This window comes from Pristis pectinata, chromosome 4 (genome assembly GCF_009764475.1).
Source record: "Pristis pectinata isolate sPriPec2 chromosome 4, sPriPec2.1.pri, whole genome shotgun sequence".
In the NCBI taxonomy this organism is placed as follows: Eukaryota; Metazoa; Chordata; class Chondrichthyes; order Rhinopristiformes; family Pristidae; genus Pristis; species Pristis pectinata.
The window spans coordinates 78,541,197-78,564,252 of record NC_067408.1 but is presented as its reverse complement, the minus strand read 5'-3'; the positions used below and the strand labels follow the sequence as shown (position 1 = coordinate 78,564,252).

The following is a 23,056-nucleotide window of genomic DNA, read 5'->3' as shown; positions in this document are numbered from 1 at the left end:
GAAAAATTGTTGCCTGCTCATTCAAGAGCAGCATGGAAATTATGACACAAAAAGATTTTTGCCAGAGAAAGAGATGAAAAATGACAAAAAAATTGAGTTGAGGGGCTCAGTATGGTAGGTATTTAAATCAGTAAATAACGGCTTGTATCCCTAAACCATCTTTGGATATAATGTACAATGTGCTGAATCACAAAACCAAGCATAAACAACTTCATCACCTTCATTCATTACACACACCTCAACTTAAGGATTCACACTAACAAAACAACTCCAGAGTATCTGGAAAGGTTGTCACAGCAGGAGCAAAAATTCTCTGCCAACCCCAAACGGTCCTTTCCAGCATTTTGTTTATGGTGTAACTGAACTAAGTTCAGATGCTCCATCTTCTTCCTCTGTTTTAAGCATCAATTAACCCTCATCCAGTCTAACAGGGAAGCAATGGCAAAAATTTCCAACAGTAAACAGTAGCTTAAAAGAAACACCAGCAAGAGATAGGACATTAAGTTGTGGCCAAAATCCTTCAAAGACACAGTATTACTAGCTGTACATAAATATTTTTTTTTAATTAATTGCATGTCAAATAATATTGAATGGCATTACCTACAATCTGATAAACATACAAATTAAAACAAGTTGTCCACTTGAAACTACTCAGTCATTCAATAAGATCAGGGCTGATCTGATTGCAACCTCAGCTCGGCATACTTGCCTACCCCAAATAATCTCTCGCCTCCTTGCTCGTCGACAATCTATTTACCTCCACCTAAAAACAGACTCTGCTTTCACCATCTTTTGAGCAAGGGAATTCCAAGGACTCATAACCCTCAGAAACTAAGTGCCTCATCCCAGTCTTAAATGGACAACCAATAGTTCAAGATTCTCACAAGACAAGAAAAAACATCCTCTGCACATTCATCACATGAAGACCCCTCAGGATCTTGGATTTTGTGTTTGAATCAGGTCCCTTCTCACTCTTCTAAACTGAAGCAAATACAAGCTTAGTCTGCACAACATTTCCTCATTAAATAACCCACTCATTCCTGGTCCCAGACTTGCAAGACTTCTCAGAATTGCTTCCAATACACATACCAGTAAAGCGAGTAATATTAGTTTTGTTAAATAGAACTTCCCATTTTACAGACCCAGAGAAACAGTCTCACAGCACGTTCAGCACAACTCACTTTGCAGTGAAACTCTTCCCCAGCTTCCAAAAAACCATGGACAGTCCAGGATTTCAGGAGCTACCTGATAAGTGAATTAATTCTGAATTGTCTGATTTTTGGTCAATACTGGCAAATGAAGCCACTGATAATTGAACTAGGATTATTCAGATTCATCTGATCCATCCTGCCAAATAAGCACTTAATGGGTGGAAGGAGCTCCACGATTCCCATCCTGAATGATATTAGGGCCCTGCATGAGAGTACAGAAGACAAGGAAACTACATTCAGTCACAACTGCAAAGTGGATCATTCACCACGTCTTCCTCTCAAGATATCCAACATCAGAAAAGTTGAGCTTTCAGTCAGTTCAATAAACTCCATGTGATCTCAAGAAATGACTGAGTGGGCTGGATAGACCAAAGTATTTGAGACCAAACAACATTCCAGCCATAGTACCAAGTCCTGCACTCCAAAACGAGGTACTCGTCGAGATAACCTGTTCTACTACTGTGATAACATTAAAACAAATGGCCCTGGTCTGTCCTGTTTTCACAGGATAGATATAATCCAACTGGTTATCACCCAATCTACTCTTATTGTTCCAGTTTATTGTCATGGGCAGAATACCTGGGGTATAAATGCCATGAAAATGAGCTGTTTTACTGCAGCGGCACAGTGCACTACAAACATAACAAACATAAATTACGCAACTAACATGACAGAATAAACATAAATGTAATTTGTGCGAATTGAGGGAAATATAGTCTGAGGCAGAATTAGGGTTTTTCAGTTCAGTTCAAGAACCCGATGGCAGTGGGGAAGAAGCTGTCATTGAACCTTGAGGTGCGAGTCCTCAAGCTCCTGTACCTCCTGCCTGACAGCAACAATGAGAAGAGGGCACGGCTCAGATGGTGCAGATCCTGAATGAAGGAAGCCACCTTCCTGAAACATTGCCTCTTGTAGATGCCCTCGATGGTGGTGAGAACTGTAGCCACGATGGAACTGGCTGAGTCCAGCATTCTCTGTAGCCTTTTGCTATACTGCGCAATGGAGTTCCCGTTCCAGGCTGTGATGCAACCAGTCAGAATGTTTTCCACTGTATACCTGTAGAAGTTTGTCAGAGTCTTCGATGACATGCCAAATGTCCTTAAACTTGGAAGAAAGCAGAGACACTGGCATGCCTTCTTCATGGCTGCATCTATGTGCTGGGCCCAGCACATCAAACAAAGTGAAGGCAAGTGTCATTGGTAATGCCATCAAGCAACATGTACTCTCCAATAACCTTTGCCCCGACATGCAGTTTGGGTTTTTCAAGGATCATTTGGTTCTAGACCTCAACCTGGCCTTGAGCCAACACAGATCACAGAACTAACTTCCAGAAGCGAGGTTAAAAGCAGCATTTGATATAGTGTGATGGAATACTCTGCACTTGCACAGATGTCTGCAGCTCCAACAACAGGCAAGCTCATCAGCACCCAGCAAAAATAAACTCAACTGGCACACCAACCACCACCCGACACATTTCTTCTCTCCGCCACCGGTGCACCATGGCTGCAAAGGATATTATTTGCTAATTCCATTGCAGTGTGTCACCCAGGCCGTCCTGGGCTCACAAACACACCACCTTCACAACCAAGAAAAAGGAAGGAAGAAAACTTATCGGTGCACCAGGTCTTCTTCCAGCTCGTACACTATCCTGACTTGGAAATCTTTTATCGGTCTCTCATCGTCACTGGGCCCAAATGCTGGAATCCCCAGCCAACTGCGCTGTAGGGAGTGCCTTCGCCAGAAGGAATGCAGCAGTTCAAGGTGGCAGCTCAAGCACGATCATGGAGGAGCTATAAATGCAACCTAACCAGCAAAGGATACCAAAAGAAACTTGTAGCACGTGGAGCAAATTTTCATCCCTCGAGTTGATTGTGAAAAGTCCCAGAAGTGACTCACCAGGATCTGAACTACAGCATGAAGTTCAATCTTTTGCCTTCATTTAAAATCAATTCCACCTAGGTACATAAGAAATTACAAAGCTCTTCTCACGTAACCTAGAACTCGTTGCAAGTATGGGGAAGTATCAAACCCAAGTGTGGAAGAACTACCATGAACTGAAATTATTAACAGATGCAAGTTAGTAATTCTCATGAAAACCTCAAAGGGAGCATTTCAGTGAAACTAAGATGTATTACAGTCTTACAAAGACAGATTTAATAATCAATTTATTGCACAGACTTTGTACACAATTAGATCAAAAGAGTAGAGCAGCTCCTACAAAGATAACAACAAAAAAGACTTGCCAGATACTTACAGCAACACACAAGAATGCTGGAGGAACTCAGCAGGTCAGGCAGCACCTATTAAGGGAAATGAAAAGTTGACATTTCGGGCCAATGTCGACTGTTCATTTCCCTCCATAGACGCTGCCTGACCTGTTGAAGTCCTCCAGCACTTTTTGTTGGTTGCTCCAGATTTCCAGCATCTGCAGTCTTTCTTGTGTCTGGCAGATTCTTACAGTACCAGTTCTAAAACTTGAATTACCTACAATCCACTGAAACAGCAGCTATCAACAGGCATGTAACATCCAGGTGCATTGTGATGTAACTGTACGTTTTATTCAGGAACACATTGATCCAGATCACTTCTGTTCACAAAGAACCTAAGATCTCTTAAACCAATTTCTAAGAACAATACTAAAAAAGACAAGTCAAAGACTTGATTACCTGGTTCAGAAATCTAACTGTTATTTCCTTCTGATTATGTTTCTTCATCAGACCTGCAGCTAAATGAAAACCCCAGTATCATGGGAGTTCTAAATAAACAGATGTGACACCCATATCAGCCAACTTCAAGATAAGGTGCTTATGTTCTGGAATGGCTCTGCCTGAAGGAAATAAATAAGATGGAAACAAATTCAGAAGTAATTTTCAGAAATAAATAGAAATGCCAAAGAATAAAAGATCTTCAGCTTTGTGAAATAAGTAGACCATGGCATTAATTGGTTGCCTGTTCCAAAGGGCTGGCATCGGAATCAGGTGCTGAATGGCCTCATTGTTTACTGTACGATTCCATGTTGTTCAATATTGATATCAAACAAAGCAAAATATTTTGCCAAATGGGAAAGATTTAAGCAACAGCCTTACAAATAGTGGCCAGCCTCTCAGTATGAGCCTGAAGTTCCATTCTCAAATATTTGTAAAATCAATGGCAAATTCAGGAAGCAACCGCTCCATCAAGTCATTTTAAATGATAAGTGTTAACTTTGGAGCTGTGTTCCTCACGTACCTGTATTTGATGGCATTTCACATTTCCGTTTTTATGCTCCAACAGAATTAACAACCCAATCTTCAATACTTAGTTGGTACAATCCTAAGTGTGATCACTTCAATACAACTTTTACAACTTGCAAATAAAAACTGCCCAAGTAGTACACAAATTATAATGTGCACTTCTCTGTGCACAAATGGAAAAAAAGGCTGAAAAAGAGCTTATGTAAACTTCAAATTGACAGTCCTCTTCGGAAGATTCCTGTGCACTTTTTGTGCAATGTTTACATGCACACTTTCCAGATGCAAAGTTTAATGCTCGTCAAACATGCCACATTAAGCCGATCTGCAATCTCGCTATTTAATTGCCTTTTACAGAATTTGGCTGCAAGTTCATCCATTTCAATGTAAATTAAAATTTAAAAACTACGTTTCAATTCAAAGGTGGAAGAATGAAAACTATAAGAATGAGAAAGCAGAAGTCAAAATGTATGATGTTGTAGTAAATTCATCCTCAAGTTGTCTATGAAGCCATCATTACCAATTACAAGATTTGTGTTCCTTTCATTTTCCTGCAACCACTTAGGTACAACTTTTACTCCTAAAAGTCAATGAGACCAAAGTCTTGCTGCACCACCAATTCAAAACAAACACTGTAACTGACAGCGAGGTGAAGTAATTCATTCTCAACTTCTTCATCAGAAATAAACAACAGGGGCCAGAACATGAGAAGTGTTTGGTAAGTTGATGTCTTACTTCAGTGATTGGTAAGTTGATGGAGAAGATCCTGAGAGGCAGGATCTATGAACATTTGGAGAGGTATGATTAAAAATAGTCAGCACGGCTTCGTCAAGGGCAGGTCCTGCCTTACGAGCCTGACTGAATTTTTTGAGGATGTGACTAAACACATCAATGAAGGAAGAGCAGTAGATGTAGTGTATATGGATTTCAGCAAGGCATTCGATAAGGTTCCCCATGCAAGGCTTATTGAGAAAGTAAGGAGGCATGGGATCCAAGGGGACATCGCTTTGTGGCTCCAGAACTGGCTTGCCCACAAAAGGCAAAGAGTAGTTGTTGAAGGGTCGTATTCTGCATGGAGGTGGGTGAGTAGTGGTGTGCCTCAGGGATCTGTTCTGGGACCCTTACTCTCGTGATTTTTATTAGTGACCTGGATGAGGAAGTGGAGGGATGGGTCAGTAAGTTTGCGGATGACACAAAGGTTGGGGGTGTTGTGGATAGTGTGGAGGGCTGTCAGAGGTTACAGCGGGACATAGATAGGATGCAAAACTGGGCTGAGAAGTGGCAGATGGAGTTCAACACAGATAAGTGTGAAGTGGTTCATTTTGGGAGGTCAAATAGGATGGCAGAATATAGTATTAATGGTAAGACTCTTGGCAGTGCAGAGGATCAGAGGGATCTTGGGGTCCGAGTCCATAGGACGCTCAAAGCGGCTGCCCAGGTTGACTCTGTGGTTAAGAAGGCATACGGTGTATTGTCCTTCATCAACCCTGGAATTGAATTTAGGAGCCGAGAGGTAATGTTGAAGCTATATAGGACCCTGGTCAGACCCCACTTGGAGTACTGTGCTCAGTTCTGGTCACCTCACTACAGGAAGGATGTGGAAGCCATAGAGAGGGTACAGAAGAGATTTACAAGGATGTTGCCTGGATTGCGGAGCATGCCTTCTGAAAACAAGTTGAGTAAACTCGGCCTTTTCTCCTTGGAGTGATGGAGGATGAGAGGTGACCTGAATAGAGGTGTATCTGATGATGAGAGGCATTGATCGTGTGGATAGTCAGAGGCTTTTTCCCAGGGCTGAAGTGGTTGCCACAGGAGGACGCAGGTTTAAGGTGCTGGGGAGTAGGTACACAGGAGATGTCAGGGTTAAGTTTTTTTTTACTCAGAGAGTGGTGAGTGTGTGGAATGGGCTGCCGGCAACAGTGGTGGAGGCGGATACGATAGGGTCTTTTAAGAGACTTTTGGATAGGTACATGGAGCTGAGAAAAAGAGAGGGCTATGGGTAAGCCGAGTAATTTCTAAGGTAAGGACATGTTCGGCACAACTTTGTGGGCCGAAGGGCCTGTACGTGTAGGTTTTCTCTGTTTCTATGTAAGGTACATTATACTCCCTGTAAAGCGCTATATCATAGAAATATTAATCAGTAGCTAGAATAAGACAGAAAATTTTCTCAAGTGTATCTGTTAGCATCTGAAAGCATAATGATACTGAGGTAATTTATTTTGGCAATCACTACTTCAAAACAGAATGCCTTCACAAGATTGAACTACTATGTTATATTAAGTGATGGAGAACACGCAGTAAAAATAATTACAGCAAATTCACCATACTGTACACAATATTAGACATTATGACATTTTCTGCAGCTGTCCTGATCTCTTAACATTTGATGTTTCTCAATTAGCTTTCCCATCATGATGGGCCTGAAAGCTTGATCTTCCAGTATTGCATATTTACACTAATAAATATTGACAAACATCAAATGTGTACTTAAACCCTAATGTAGTCAATTAAACATCTCGTGTGCACCAACAGCAATTTGTGCTAGAGCACTGACTGAACCAGGCAACTTCTTTATGTTTATTGTAATTGAAGCACTGTATGATTTTCATTTTGACTGAATCCATTTTTAAAATTAACTGATTCATAAGCAAAAGTCATCATCAAAACCCCATATGACAAGATCGACAAAACAAATAATTGTCATGTAGCTGTGAGATTTCTCAAATCAGGACAGGAGAGGAAGAGGGGTTCAGGGGACGGGGGGAGGAGGGAGGGGGGAGAAGAGGGGGGGGGAGAAGAGGGGGGGGGGAGAAGAGGGGGGGGGAGAAGAGGGGGGGGGAGAAGAGGGGGGGGGAGAAGAGGGGGGGGGGAGAAGAGGGGGGGGGAGAAGAGGGGGGGGGAGAAGAGGGAGGGGGGAGAAGAGGGGGGGGAGAAGAGGGGGGGAGAAGAGGGGGGGAGAAGAGGGGGGGGAGAAGAGGGGGGGAGAAGAGGGGGGGGAGAAGAGGGGGGGGAGAAGAGGGGGGGGAGAAGAGGGGGGGGAGAAGAGGGGGGGGAGAAGAGGGGGGGGAGAAGAGGGGGGGGAGAAGAGGGGGGGGAGAAGAGGGGGGGGAGAAGAGGGGGGGGAGAAGAGGGGGGGGAGAAGAGGGGGGGGAGAAGAGGGGGAACCTGGCGACGTTGTCTCCCCCCCCCGGCCCCGGCGGCTCCGACCCCCTCCCTCCACTTACCGCCTTTCATTCCTCCTGGGCTCTCATTCCTCAGTCGGCTCCGTCCGTCCTCCCCCGGCCCGACTCGGTTACCCCCCACACCCTGCCTGCCTCTCCCCCTCCCACCTCCTCCCTCCGCCCCCTCCTCCCTCTCGCTGCCTCTCAACTTATTAAAAGGCCGAAGCCAAAATACAACATGGCGGCCACCGAGGCCAGGTCTCGCGAGACCTCCTTCTCGCTGGGCCCGACAGACACTTCCGTTCACCGTCTGCTCAGTGCTGCCACCCCGAGTCCGGCCGCGGTAACGCCAAGCCCCGCTGGAGTCTCCGGCGCCAGAACTTAATTACTGCACTTGCTTTTTAATGAAACTTTGCTGCAGAGTGAGTAATGGGACCTGTCAAGAGCTACACTGAAGTGATCTGAAACAGCTATCACGCAGTTTATTTCTGTTTTATTTTGAACTACTGTTGAAGTTAAAATCCACTCAGATCAATTGATTTGCAAAATCTAATTCTTACTGAATGCATGATGTAAATTAATTACAATAAACACAAAAGAAAATGGAAAAATAAATTTGATACAAATTCAATACTCAAAGGATGATTCCCAAAATATTACTTTAAAATTAATTTAGCTTTTAAAAGGAACTTGTGATCCTGATAGAGTGGGAACAGATGATTTTAAAATATAGTTATAAAAGGATCTGAGAATATAATTTTAAAATGTGATATGCAATTAAGTTTATGATGGTATCATTAATCATGTTGCAGTCTCATTTGCTTTCTATGAACCCTTTTACTTTTGCATCATCTGCAAATTTGGAAACTAAGTGGAACTGGGACCCATTGCGTTTTAAGATCACTCAATCTGTTAGGTTTTCACCCGGTCCTGACCAACATTTCCGGGCCACGACATAAAAGTGTGGCAGAGTGGCGACACTGAATTTTGTAAGTGCATATTGCACAACATCATTGTCAAACTGTGAAATTCACAGCAAATGATTTCTCTTATCACAGCATGATTGAAACTCGCCCTCATCCCACAAGCTGTCCCTGCACCCATGCTCCCTCTTTGTAATTTTGTTCAGGGACTTAGTCAATCTAATTGCAAAGTGACGGCAAAATCTCTGAAAACATTTGGAGCATTTTTGCATCACGACGTGTCCATTAAAGGGACAGATCACCTGCATTCTACTGAACCTGGGTGATTATCATACACTTTGCTGGATCCCTTCACGTGGTGTCAATTTGTGTGGGAGGACCTGAACCCCATTCAAACTCCTTCAGCAATTCTTTGAAGTATCCCTCAATACAGATTCCATAATGATTGAAAAATCTATTGTGACAAACTGTATCAAGACATGTCATAATTTTAAAGATAATAATTTAATTCCCCTCTAGATTTTCTCTGCCCCACGAGAAAAGTCCTTATGTTTATTGTCTTGCCTAATCTGTATATTTTTTTCATCCCTGGTGATAGCCTAATTGGTTAATGCCGAATTATTCAACAATAACCTCGTCTGATTCCCAAAAACACACATTGCATTCCAACATTGGCCAAAACATTGCCTTATACAAACATCCGTTACTAATCCATAATTTGACTGTCATAAATTTATGAAATCAGCAAAAGTCAATAAACAAAAGCTAAACCATACAAGTTTCCAGTGCTAAAGGTTAGTCGCCTGGAATCAAAGATTATAGCATGAGGTCGGAAAGTATTCAGGGAATTGAACCAAAGGGCAATAGCGTGCAGTCTTTGTGAATGATATATGCTTTAAATGTTAAACACTTGCTGCTACATTACAATTACTGCCAAAAGCTCAACAAAATATTGTAAAATGTTTCTACTTAAGTCTGCCACCAGTAATAAAGTTTGGTCCTGCTTTAGCCTGCAGTGCAGTTAGTTGATGCAATTCTCAAATGCGAAAGAATAAATGTTCCTTTAATTGAGTTTCACCTCATATAACTTGGCTGAATTTATGTTTTTGTTCATGGTATGGAACCAATATTTATCAGAAATTGAATAACATTCAATCAATTCAAAACAATACATTTTTATCCATTTGAGACAAACTGCTAAATATGGGCATTATATGAAAATTGTTCCCGAAAGCTCTCTTTATTCTGAAGGATCTTTCCCCCACTGGCACAGGCAACAATATATTTGAAACAGCTGTATCATATGATATATTTGAAACACAAGAGACTCAGGGAAGGTTTCCCTGGTAAAGTAAAACCCAATGGCAACCATGATAGCAAAGGAAGATGGGCCAAGTAGACTATCAAATGAAATCACGTCAACAAAGAAATTTGCCTGCAACCTTCAATGTCCGATGGGATCCATTGTGCATAGAAGTGCAGGAGAAAGCCAGGAAAATTACAATCACCAGAGAAAGTGGTTCTGAGCAAATTTTTGAAGTTGCAAGCTAACAGGTCCCCAGGGTCATCCTTGGGCTTGTGAAAAGTGAGACAGTTGAGGTACTGGTTTTAATTTTCCAAACTTCGCTCGATTTGGGAATGGTTCCATTAGATTGGAACATTATGGATGTAATTCCTTGAATCAAAAAGGAAGAGAGACAGTAAGCAGGAAACTATAGGCCAGCTAATTTAACATCTGTAAACGGGAAAATGTTTGTAGCTATTGATGAAGACTATATTACAGAAATAGTTACCGCCTCAAAGGTTATTGCAACTCCTGGTATCGCAGGTAACACATTTGCATGGAAAGAAGAGTAGCTGGTTAACAGGAAACTGAGAATAAGTATGAAGGAGTTTTTGTCTGTATCGTATAACGCAACGAGCAGGGCGCTGAAGGGACCTATGCTGGGACCTTAAGTTCCTGGGAGTGAACATCACCTACAGCCTATCCTGGTCAAATCACGTAGGTGCCACAGCCAAGAAAGCTCACCAGCGTCTCTACTTTCTCAGGAGGCTAAAGGAATTTGATTTGTCCCCTTTGACTCTCACCAACTTCTACCGATGCACCATAGAAAGCATCGTGTCTGGACGTATCACAGCTTGGTACGGCAACTGCTCTGCCCAAGACCGCAAGAAACTGCAGAGAGTTGTGGACACAGCCCAGCGCATCACGGACGCCAGCTTCCCCTCCTTGGACTCTGTCTTCACATCTCGCTGTCTTGGTGAAGCAGCCAGCATAATCAAAGACCCCACCCACCCGGGACATTCTCTCTTCTCTCCTCTTCCATCGGGTAGAAGATAAAGGAGCCTGAGGGCATGTACCATCAGACTTAAGGACAGCTTCTACCCCACTGTGATAAGACTATTGAACGGTTCCCTTATACAATGAATGGACTATGACCTCACGATCTACCTTGTTGTGACCTTGCACCTTATTGCACTGCACTTTCTCTGTAGCTGTGACATTTTACTCTGTACTGTTATTGTTTTTACCTGTACTACCTCAATGCACTCTGTACTAACTCAGTGTAACTGCACTGTGTAATGAATTGACCTGTACGATCGGTTTGCAAGACAAGTTTTTCACTGTACCTCGGTACAAGTGACAATAATAAACCAATACCAATACCAATTTATACAACTGATTTGGATGAAGGCATTGAAGGTCATTTTTTCTTTGATGATACAAAGGTAGGTGGGAAAAGAAGTTGTGAAGAGAACTTGAGGAGATTATTTGATAGGGTAAATGAGCAGGCAATGCTCTAGCACATGGAATATAAATTGGGAAATGTGAGGTTGTCCATTTTGGCAGGATAAATATAATGAAGTAGATTATCCGCCCGGTGAGAGATTGCAGAGCTCTGAGTTGCAGAGGGATCTGGGTGTCCTAGTGCATGATTTACAAAAGGCTAGTGTGAGGTACAGCAAGTAAACAGGAATGTTAATGCAACGTTATGATCTATGGCTTAGGGAACTGAATTCAAAAATAGAGAGAGAATGCTTCAGTTAAACGTGGTGAGAACACATCTGGCATACTGTGTACAGTACCAGTCTCCCTAGAAAAGGAAGGACACAAACATGTTGGAAACAATTCAGAGTAAGTTTACTTAACTAATACCTGGAATGAGTAGGTTGTATCATGAGGGAAAGTTAGAGAGGCTGAGCGAGTTTCGACTGGAGCTTAAAAGAATGAGGGGACTTGACTGAATCACATGAGATTCTGAGGGGCCTTAACAGTGTAGACATGGAGAGGTGGCTTTCACACGAGAGAATATAGAACAAGATGACACTGTTTAAAAATAAGGGGTCACCCATTTAAGACAGAGAGGGATATGAGTGTTTGGAACTTAGTTCCTCAAAGAGCAGTGGAAGCTGAAATATTGAATATATTTAAGGCAGACGTAGTTAAAAATGAAGGGGGTGGACGGGAATGTGGAGTCGAGGTTACAATCAGCCCAATCGTGATCTTGTAGTCATATAATCACAGAGTCATACAACACGGAAGCATTCACTCTGGCCAATCAGTATGTACCGATCATCAAGCAATAATCCCATTTTATTCTCTCCATGTTCCCATCAACTCCCCCCAGATTCTACCACTCACTGACAAACTAGGGGCAATTTTACAGCAGCCAATCAACCTGTACAGCTTTGAGATGTGAGAGGAATCCAAAGCAGCTGTAGTAAATCTAGTAAAAACATGCAAACTCCACATAGGCAGCACCAGAAGTCAGGATTAAACCCAGGTCACTGGATCTGAGAGGCAACAGCTTGACTCACTGCCCAGTTGTGCCACCCCATCTTACTGCACGGTGGAACAGGCTCAGGAGGCAAAGTTTTACTCCTCCTGCCTCTAATTCACATGTTCATATCTGCCCCTTGTCCACTTCACCACATAGAAATGTTAGTGAAAGAATCTGATGTCTTCCTTCATCACACCACCCCCCTTCAACACCATCTTTCCTGATCCAAAACTCTGCTAATTTATGGTAACTGTAAATGTTGGATTGTGAAGACTGCAGGAATATCTGGTGTTTTATGTACCATTGTCCTTGAGAAGAAAATTACACAATGTTTCAGTACGCAGTTCAAAAATGCTCTAGATACTCCATTTTGTTCCATAATAACATCTTAACATGTTGGTTGCAGCTCATTTGGGAGCACTCTCACCCAAGTCAGAAAAATTCCAGCTCCAAGGCCCACTTCATTGACATGAGTGCAAGTATCCAGACTCACACTCCAGGACAGGACAGGGGGAGCATTGCTTTGTCAAAGTTTCCCAAAATGAAGCTCTAAACCAAGGCTCCTTCTGTTTTCTCATGTGAATGCAAAAGATTGTATGGACCTATTTTGAAGAGGAGCCAGGAAGTTATCTCTGGTGGCTTGGCCCATACTTAGCCCTCAGCCAACATTACAAAAACAGATCATCTAGTTATTATTAAGTTGCTGTTTGCAAATGGGCCACTGTGCTTACAGGCTTACAACAGTGACGGTCATAATGCCTGCAAGAAGAGTGGCTGATTGTACCTACATTAACAGGGCTGGACGCCCCTGTCTGCATGAGAGCTTGTATGCGCAATCCAAAAATTGACCATCATACTTTGAGAGAACAGAGCTTCAGAAGGCTCTGAATACAGGCTTTAGATTGGGAAAAATGGAACAGCTACGTGATGGCGAGGAGTCAACCATTCTGGCCACCTGTGGTGTTCGTTTTATCCAAAGAGCTAGCCTTCACAATCCTGTCACTTAATAGAATCTTGTTCTTGGAAGGCTTTAGAAATTCTGGAGTGGTTTGCTTGCACACAGCACGAGTTTAATTTGGTCCAACATCAGAAAGAAGGGGAAGTTTAGAAGCTTTTAAATCTCACTTAAAATGTGTTCCCACCTTAATTACTAAAATTGCATCAATCAGCTGACATTGGTACAGCACCTACAAGAGAGAGGCAGGAAGCTGGGGAGGGGAAATGCAAAAACAGGGTTACATCAATGAGAATTCTGCAATTTCAATTGGTTGTGGTGGTGCAACTTTACCTTAAAAGTGAGACTCTTCTGAGGCAATGTCAGGGGCTCCAATCAGGACAGAGTCACTGAGTAAGGCAGGGTGAACTGGTCATTCCTAATCTGCAGCTTCTCAGCTCTGTGGGGGAGGATGACAGTCTAGGGTCCTTCTGCTACTGGACACAGGCTGAATTGTGGGGAAGGGTGTATCGCCCCAGGGGGTCACACGAGTGGCGATGGTGCTATGGTTTAAAAAAAAAGGTTAACATTACTGAATATATTGACCAAATGTCACTAAGAATGTAAAATGTGTTTGCACTGTGTTCTTTTTTTATATATATATTTTATTGTTATATTTTCAAAATTTACAAAATTCTGCAGGTTCATCGAACCAAGAGTATAAACCTGCTGGCTGCTTTAAGTGTTAGATGTGTTTTGATTATTTTTCATGTACTACCATAGTAATTAGGTTTCAAACAGAGTCTGATAGCTTTGAGGCAGTTTGAGATGATTGACATCATTACAGGTGTTATATAATTGCAAACTCTTTTTCTTCTTTCTGTTGCATCTTTTCGTGTTCCTTTGGAGGGCATAAACTGTATGAGTCTGTCTGCAAGTGTACCACTGTATCAGACACATGATGGATGTCCTGTTTGTGTGGAACTTATTGCTTATATTGATTTGCAGTGACCTAATTAACTCAAGGGTGTTCACAAAGTGGCATAACTTCCACCAGTTTCAGGATATTAGGGATGGAATTCTGGTGGACAATGTATGCTCCATACAAACTATTGCTGTTAAACAATTCCAAAAGAGGAAGTTTTGACATGCTCTATGTCCAGCTGATGTGTAATACCACACACATTATTCTTCATCAGAGAAGCAACCACAAAATGTTTGGTGCTCGACCAGTGTCAACAGGTAACTTCTGTTCCACGCTGTCTACGTTTACTGTCCAGATGGATGGAAATTTGGCTCAGGAGATAAAATAATCCTGTCCTCAGACCGGTGGTCAGGATCCAATTATTCCCATTTCCCCAATATGAACATAGTCCTGCTCTTTTGAGCAAATTATTTGAATTATGCGAAAGTATTTTCCTCCTTCAGTGGCAGTAACAGTGGAGTGACAGCTGTCAGTCCACCGTCAATATTATACCGGCTCAGCTGATGGAAAAATTCCGCTGCAATTATGCAGGGGAAGTAAGGTCTCTATCAACTGCATTCAGCTCTTATAATAAACGACCTGCATCTAATGTCTCCAGAATAATTCATAGCTTTGGACTTGAAAATTACATGAACTGCAAAGTACATTCTACATATACATCTGAAAGGCTCCGATATCAAATTCATAAATTAGCAAACAAAAAATTGCATATAAAAAACAGATAATGCAAGCTTGTCCTTTCCTGCCCTAATTCCAATGGAAACTGTCGATCCAGATTGACAATAGACCAAAGAATATTTTATTCCTTTGGATCCTCTAGAGGAGTGAAAATTGTTCTCACATGAGCTTGATTTGTACAAGCTTCCATGGACTGTAACTATTAGTCTCCAACCGACAAGGCAATGACTTTTGTGTTGTTCTCTCCAGAGACTGGTTGAACAGGTAGAAAATTTCTGCCCTGTTGGGTTGATTTTAGGACCCTGACATTCCAAAGTATTCTCCACAACCAGAAATGCAGCAAAATGAAATTCCAGCTCTCTTCTATGCTGTGACTCCAAATTCCCATTGCACTGAAATGGATCAGCCTACCTTCTCACTGCTTCACTGGATGGAGATATGTTGCCCACTGCAACACTGGACCAAGGCTCCCAACTGCCCATTACACTGTGCTGAGAAATCCTGCCCACTGCTACTCTGCAACAGGTCAATGCCAGACCAGAGCAAGACTGCCAGCTGTCCAATACCTTAAAGGGAGATTCATTGTCAGAAGTCATCCTGGAAGTGCCGAGAAGTGGAAACATCCAGTACTATTGATGCCTCAGATGTTGCAGTAGGTAACTGCAGCAGTGTCATTACTTGAGGGGCAGATACGGGCAGAGGATCAGATCAAGCACAATCCCGCACATTATACTTTTAATCAGTTACTCATTATCAATCTTTTTGATACTGTAATTACAATGGTTTGCATCATTTATGCTTTTGGTCAAACATTACAATAATGAATAGAGAATAAAGAAAAGAACACTTGTGAATAAATTGCATTGCAGAATTGTTAGCAATGTTACTATTTGTCCTCCTGAAGTCCAATGACCTCATGAAGTGTCTCTTGGTTTCAGATCAAACATGAGCAAGGAAGCCTCTTCCTGATTGTCACCAACTGTCCTCCCTCAGCTGACAAATAAGTGCTCCTCCACGTTTATCAATACTGGGAAGGAGCACTGAATGTACCAAGCACACAGAATGTACTCTGGATTGTGGACTTCAATGATCATCACCAAAAGTGGCTCAGCAGCAACACCACAGACTAAACCGGTCAAGTTATGAAGGACATATCTGCCAGATTGGGTCTAATGCAGATAGTGAGTGAACCACCATGATGAGCAACCTACTTGACATTGTCCTCACATCTGTCCACGATAGCATTGTTAGAAGTGAACACTGAACAGTCCTAGTGCAGACAGTTCAATTCTCACACTGAGATCACCCTGATTCAATGAGGAACACAGAAAGCCATGCCAGAAACAATGCTAGTCTGACCTAAAACTGGCGTGCTAGTTTGGCAAAGATGCAATGCAGGACTATGTGCATGTGAAGCAGCAAAATGAGCATGCAATAGACAGAGCTATGTGGTCTCACAACCACGGGATAACATAAAAGCTCTGCATTTCTGGTACATCCAGTCATTAAGAGAATGAACAATTAAAAAGCTGAAGGATAGAGAAGGCTCCACAAACAACATCACTATCCTCAGCAATGCCGAGACCCAGCATATGGATGCTAAAAAACAATGCTGAAGGATTTGCAATTATGTTCATTCAGAACGGATGATCTAGCTCAGTTTCCTCCTGTGATTCCCACAGACCCCTGTCTCGAGCAAATCTGAACCACTTTATGTGATTTCAAGAAATGGCTGAAAGCAATAGACACAACAATGGTTACAGTCCAGACAACGTCCTTGATGTGGTACTGGAAACTTGCATGTCAGAACAAGCTGCACTTCAAGTCAAGTAGTTCCAGAACAGCTACAACACTAACATCTACCAATTGTGGAAAATTGCCCAGAAATTTTCTAGTTCACAGAAATCTAAACAAATCCAACCTAGCTCACTAGTGCCTAGTCAATCTATTCTCAATTGTCAGCAAAGGGATGGAAGCTGTTGTCAGCAACGCCATCATATGGCACTTATTTCTCAATAACTTGTTCACGAATGTCCAGTTTAGCCTTTGCCAGGATCACTCAGTTCCACAGATCATAACAACCTTAGTCCAAACATGGACCAAAGAGCTGAATGTCAGCAGGGTGTGACTGCCCTTCACATCAAGGCACACTGGTAAAACTTAAGCAATAATAATCAAGGAGAAAACATTCCAAAGGTTGGAGCCATGACTCATACAAAGGAAGTTGGTTGTAGTTGTTGGAAATCAATTATCCCAGCCCAAGGCCATCACTGCAGGTGTACCACCACAGGGCTCGTCCTCAACCCAGCAATCTTCAGCTGCTTCATCAATGGCCTTCCTTCCACTGTGGGAATGTTTGCTGATGATTCCCAATTTTCAATTCTATTTGCAATTGACAGATGAAGCAATTCATGCAGCAATACCTAATAAGTGGCAATCAATATTCATGCCACAAAAGTGCAAGGCAATGACGTTCTCCAACAAGGAAGAGACTAACCACATTACCACTGCCGCATCCTGCACCATCAACATCCCAGTGATCACCATTAACCAGAAATTTAACTTGATCATCCACATAAATGTTGTGGCTACAAGAACAGGTGGAAGGCTGGGTACCCTGAGCAAGGGACTCACCTGATGCACAAATCAGGAGTGGGACCACCTGGGGCCTGAGTGGAGAAGATAACTAATCAGAAGCCACCTCAGACAACAGAGTGAAAGACTGAAAGAAAATTAAAGGAAAGCACTGAGAAGGAAGTGTAAATTAGAGCGCAGCAATTCAAAGTCAAATCAGGCATAGAAAGAAAAATAGGGAAAGAATTGAATTAAGACAGAGAAAAAGGGACAGGAAGGCAAAACTATAAAATTTAGCATTTTTTTCGTCAATTAAAAAAAATGAAATACCACCGTTGTTTTCAGTGCTATTGGGGTTGATAAGATCTAATTAGCAATTATAATTTGATGTGATATCTTATCTTCCTGTAGTGAAACAACACCCTCTTGATATTTAACAAGTCAGTGATGAACTCCACTGCAAAACACCCTTCTCATGAAACTAATAATGGAGAAGCACAATTCAGATAGTAACCTTTGGATATCTATATTTAACCACAGATCCTCTCTATGTCCGATTTTTTTGTGCCATTTTTACCTAAATAGTAGTGAACAGCATTAGTCTCACTGATAGTTTGACAGCAAAAAAGTGGCATGTCTGTTCATGCTAAACTCAACAGTTCTTTCACTTGAGTACATTTTGTGTTTATCCTGGAGTTAGCATCAACTGTATGAATAAAATCTTTGCTGAGTCCGTAAGTTGGACATCATATACAGGTACAATTGTTCAGAAAACTTACTTAATTTGTAATTTTCACAGCTTTGTGACATGTTCTGCTTTTGTTGACCTTGTTTTTTTTGAGAATTATGTGCTGAATATAAAATGTACTAAGTAATTGTGGAGAATTCACCAACACTTCAGTGCAACACTGAGAGAGAGTTGCACTGTCAGATGAGCCATTAATCCAAGGCCCCATTTCTTCCCTCAGGGGATTCTAATAAAGTGCTATCTGTGGGCAGGACCATGCCATTCACATGCCCAACAACAGACTCAGAAAGACACTTAACTCTCTGTACTTCATCATGGCAATAGATTATCAGGTGGACAAAGGAAATGATTCAAGGATCTTCCCAAGGCCTCAAGAAAGTGTAACATCCCCACCAACTCATGACAAAACTTGGCCCATGATGACTCAAAATGGAGTACCACCATTCAGGATGGCACGGAGAACCACAAGTGTCTTTGTTGAGAGCACACAGAAACCCGGTGTCACAAACCAGCAACAAAAGAAACACACTGAGCATGATTCAGTGTTAAAAGCTATTTTATTAATCACTACTTATGATAATACGTAAAATAAAAGTAAAAATGTTAGTATGTTAGAATTCAAAAATGTTAAACCTTGAACGTTAACCCCAAAACTAAACTCGTCGTGTGTGTGTGTGACAAAGTCCAAAACTCCCAGTTCCTGAATGGTTCTTAAAGTTCAGTTCCGCAAGCCATAAGGTGAAACATGAGCAAGGGCTTCTTCAACAACCACCGTTGTCTGAAGATAAGATGTAGATGTAGAAAAACATAGAGAGAGTACATACGAAATCCAAATGTTCCACGATGGAACCCAAACGACACTTCAGTGTTTACTCGGTAGTGACTTCCTCACCCCGAAAAGCATCCGAACCGTGGTCGTCCACACACAAATACCTGTTTCCTTCTACAGGTCAGCAACAAAGTGAACTCCACCGGATTACTTCCAACTTCCATACATGGATTTCAGTGGCAAACACAGTTATTGTTTCTCATCCATCGATAGAGAAAACAAGCAGGCTGGTGTCTCTCTCCCTTCTCTCTCTCTCTTTCTTCTTCTTCTGACTTCTTCAACAACGTCATTACGTCCTTTATCTTCTATTGACGTAAGCACGCCCCACACACACATACACACACACACTCTCTATCTTAAAGGGACTTTCACTGAGTCCGTAACACCTCCCACCTAAAAAAAAAATTTTCCCAAAAAAATTTTAACCGCGCATACAGTTAGTAATGTTAATGATTGTCATGCTACACAACTACAGACTATCAGATTAGTACAGATACATGTTTCCCATTTAACATCGAGAAAGACAATCAGCAATCACATTATCTTTGCCTTTAATGTGAGTTATCATGAGATCAAACTCTTGCAAAACTAAACTCCAGTTTAACAGCCTTCTGTTCTTGTTTTTGACTCGGCTCAGAAACACCAATGGGTTATGATCTGTATATACAGTCAATGGTTTCTGAGCGGTGCAAACATATACACTGAAATGTTGCAAGGCTAAAACAAGCGACAGTAATTCTTTCTCTATGGTGGAATAATTATTTTGATGCTCATTAAATTTCTTTGAAAAGTAAGCTACAGGATGGTCAATATCATCAAGGTCACCCTTCTGCAACAACACAGCTCCTGCAGCTTCATCACTGGCATCTACTGCTAATGAAAATGGCTTTTCAAAGTCAGGTGATTTGAGCACAGGATGGTAGCATAAAATGGCTTTCAGCTTCTCAAATGCTTCTTGACAAGAATCTGTCCAAACAAACTTTACTCCCTTCTTCAGAAGATTAGTTCGGGGAAGAGCAATATCAGCAAAATTTTTACAAAATTTTCGGTAATATCCAACCATTCCCAAAAATCTTCTAACAGTCCTCGTACCTGTGGGAATAGGGAACTCAGATATCGCTTGAACTTTTGCCTGAACAGGAGCTTGCTTGCCTTGACCTACAACATAACCAAGATACGTCACAGTGGCATGGCCAAATTCACTTTTAGCCAAGTTAACTGTAAGGTTAGCCTTGGAAAGTCTTTCAAACAACCTTTCTAACGCAAAGATGTGATCCTCCCATGTATCATTCCCAGTCACTAAGTCGTCAATGTAGGCATCTGTATGTTTTAACCCATGAATCACTGAATTAATCATTCTTTGAAATGTTGCCGGAGCATTTTTCATTCCAAATGGCAAAACATTGTATTCATACAATCCAGAAGGGGTTACAAAGGCTGAAATCTCCCTTCCTCTATCTGTTAATGGAACACACCAGTACCCTTTTAATAGGTCAATTTTTGTAAGAAATTTTGCCTTTCCCACTCTGTCTATGCAATCATCCACTCTAGGAATAGGGTAAGCATCTGACTTTGTTACAGCATTCACTTTCCTGTAATCTGTGCAAAATCTAACAGTTCCATCAGGTTTAGGTACAATAACACAGGGCGAACTCCAATTTGAACTAGAATGTCTAATAATATCATTTTCCAACATGTATTTTATTTCCTGATCAACAAGTTTACTTTTTTCCACATTCATTCGATATGGGTGTTGTTTGATTGGTTTTGCATCCCCAACATCAACATCATGGGTAATTATCGATGTTCTGTTTGGAACATCTGGGAACAGATTTTTAAATTTTAAAATTAATTCTCTCATCTGTTGTTTTTGTGAAACTTGTAAATGGTCCAACTTCGTTTCAAGGTTCTCCATGATATTTTGGTTTTTTAGTTTCGATGGAACAATATTTGGTCTAAATTGGCCTTCCTCAACATCAACATCAGGCATTCTAGAAACAACCTTTTCACCATCCACCAAGGCCACAACTGAATCCCTCTCATAATAAGGTTTTAGCATGTTTACATGACAGAGTTGTGTTTTCTTGCGTCTATCTGGTGTTTTGATTATATATGTTAGATCAGTCACTCGAGATTCAATAACATAGGGTCCAGAAAAACGAGCTTGCAAGGGATTATTTTGGCTAGGGAAAAATACCAACACCTTTTGCCCCACTGCGAATGTCCTAGGCCGAGCACGTCTATCAAAATATGTCTTCATTCTTATCTGGCTTGTTTTCAGATTCTCTCTCGCTAGCTGGCAGACTCTCTCCAACCGAGTTTTAAATTTTTGGACATAGTCCAACAGACTCAAGTGAACTTCCTCATTAACCCATTGCTCTCTTAACAACTCCAAAGGTCCTCTCAGCCTATGTCCAAACACAAGCTCAAACGGACTAAATCCTATTGACTCCTGGATTGATTCTCTAACGGCAAACAAAAGTAAATGGATACCTTCGTCCCAATCCTTGGTGTTTTCAAAGCAATAAGTCTTCAGCATATTTTTGAGAGTAGAATGAAATCTCTCCAGAGCTCCTTGAGATTCTGGGTGATATGCAGATGATACAATCTGCTTTGCTCCCAGCTCATAGACTATTTGTTGAAAAATTTTTGACATAAAATTACTACCTTGATCAGATTGGATTTCTTTTGGCAAACCAAACAAGGTAAAAAATTTTACAAGAGCCTTTGACACCGTCTTGGCCTTAATATTTCTAAGGGGTATTGCCTCTGGAAATCTAGAAGTGGCACACATGATGGTTAACAAATACTGATTTCCAGTCTTAGACTTTGGTAAGGGGCCAACACAGTCCACAATCACCTTCGAAAAGGGCTCCCCAAAAGCAGGAATTGGTTTCAAAGGAGCCACAGGGGGTTTTTGATTTGGTTTACCTACCATCTGACATGTGTGGCAGGTTCGACAAAACATCACCACATCTTTTCTCAAACCAGGCCAATAGAATTGTTTCAAGATCTTCCCTACAGTTTTATTCACACCAAAATGACCACCCAAAGGCATACTATGGGCCAGGTTTAAAATCTCATCCCTATAAACTTTTGGAACAACAACCTGATGAATAACTTCCCATTCCTCAGTAACAGGAACATGAGGAGGTCTCCATTTCCTCATTAACACTCCATTTTTGACATAGTATCCAGTTGGCACCTTTTCAATCTCCTCACATGAGAGAGCTTTTTCTTTCAATTCTGTCAACTCAGGGTCCTTTGTCTGTTCCACCATAAAATCCTTCCTCGACAAAGACAAATCTTTAAATTCAGGCTCACTGTAAGGATGTTGATCCTCCAGTGAAGACAGAAAAGTCTCAGATAAGGCATCAAAATTTTCTTCCTGTTTAGGACTGTCACAAGGAACTACATCAGACTGCACCGGACTGTCTGTCTTGGCTAATTCTCTAGCTCTAGCTCGAGTCACCGCATATGATGGGTAAACATCTGGATCATTCTCAGACTCATCAATCCTTGGTTTGGTTGTTAACCGTACCACAGGAACAATTTCTCCATCTGCAAGGTCATTTCCCAATAAGAAAGAAACTCCTTCCACTGGCAACCTAGGTCTTATCCCTATCTCGACTGGTCCTTCTACAAACTTTGACTTTAAAATCACCCTGTGAAAAGGGACAGACATGGTCTCACCTGTAACGCCTCGTACTAGATTTACTTCACCAGTGTCACTTTCTTCACCAAAATTTAAAACACTGTCCAGCAAGAGAGATTGACTAGCCCCAGTATCTCTAAGAATTTTCACTGGCACCTGGGGTGACTCATCATTCAGTGAAACAAAACCCTCTGATACATACGAACGGAATTCTTTTCTCACCTCCTCCAACTTTTCCGCTTTTCCCTCTTGCAAGGACTGATCTTTAACAGCATCTCCTAAACCTTTTTGATGTTTAATTGCCTGAAAGCAAGCATTGGGCCCAGCTTCCTTCTTTTTCTTCAAA

At 41.6% G+C, this 23,056-nt stretch overlaps 1 protein-coding gene across 5 annotated transcripts in view; it reads right to left on the bottom strand.

Annotated features, from left to right (window-relative positions):
• The window catches only part of tab3 (TGF-beta activated kinase 1 (MAP3K7) binding protein 3), a 95,462-nt gene extending 87,668 nt beyond the window's left edge, over positions 1-7,794 (bottom strand). For 2 of the 5 annotated variants that reach the window (XM_052014617.1, XM_052014619.1), the window contains exon 1: positions 7,666-7,794. The gene's annotated coding sequence lies outside the window, so the exon portion shown is untranslated. Of the gene's footprint in view, positions 1-3,877; positions 4,026-7,665 lie in introns of those variants that run through there. The other 3 variants (XM_052014620.1, XM_052014621.1, XM_052014618.1) reach the window with 3 other exon arrangements.
• Positions 7,795-23,056: the final 15,262 nt, after the last annotated feature.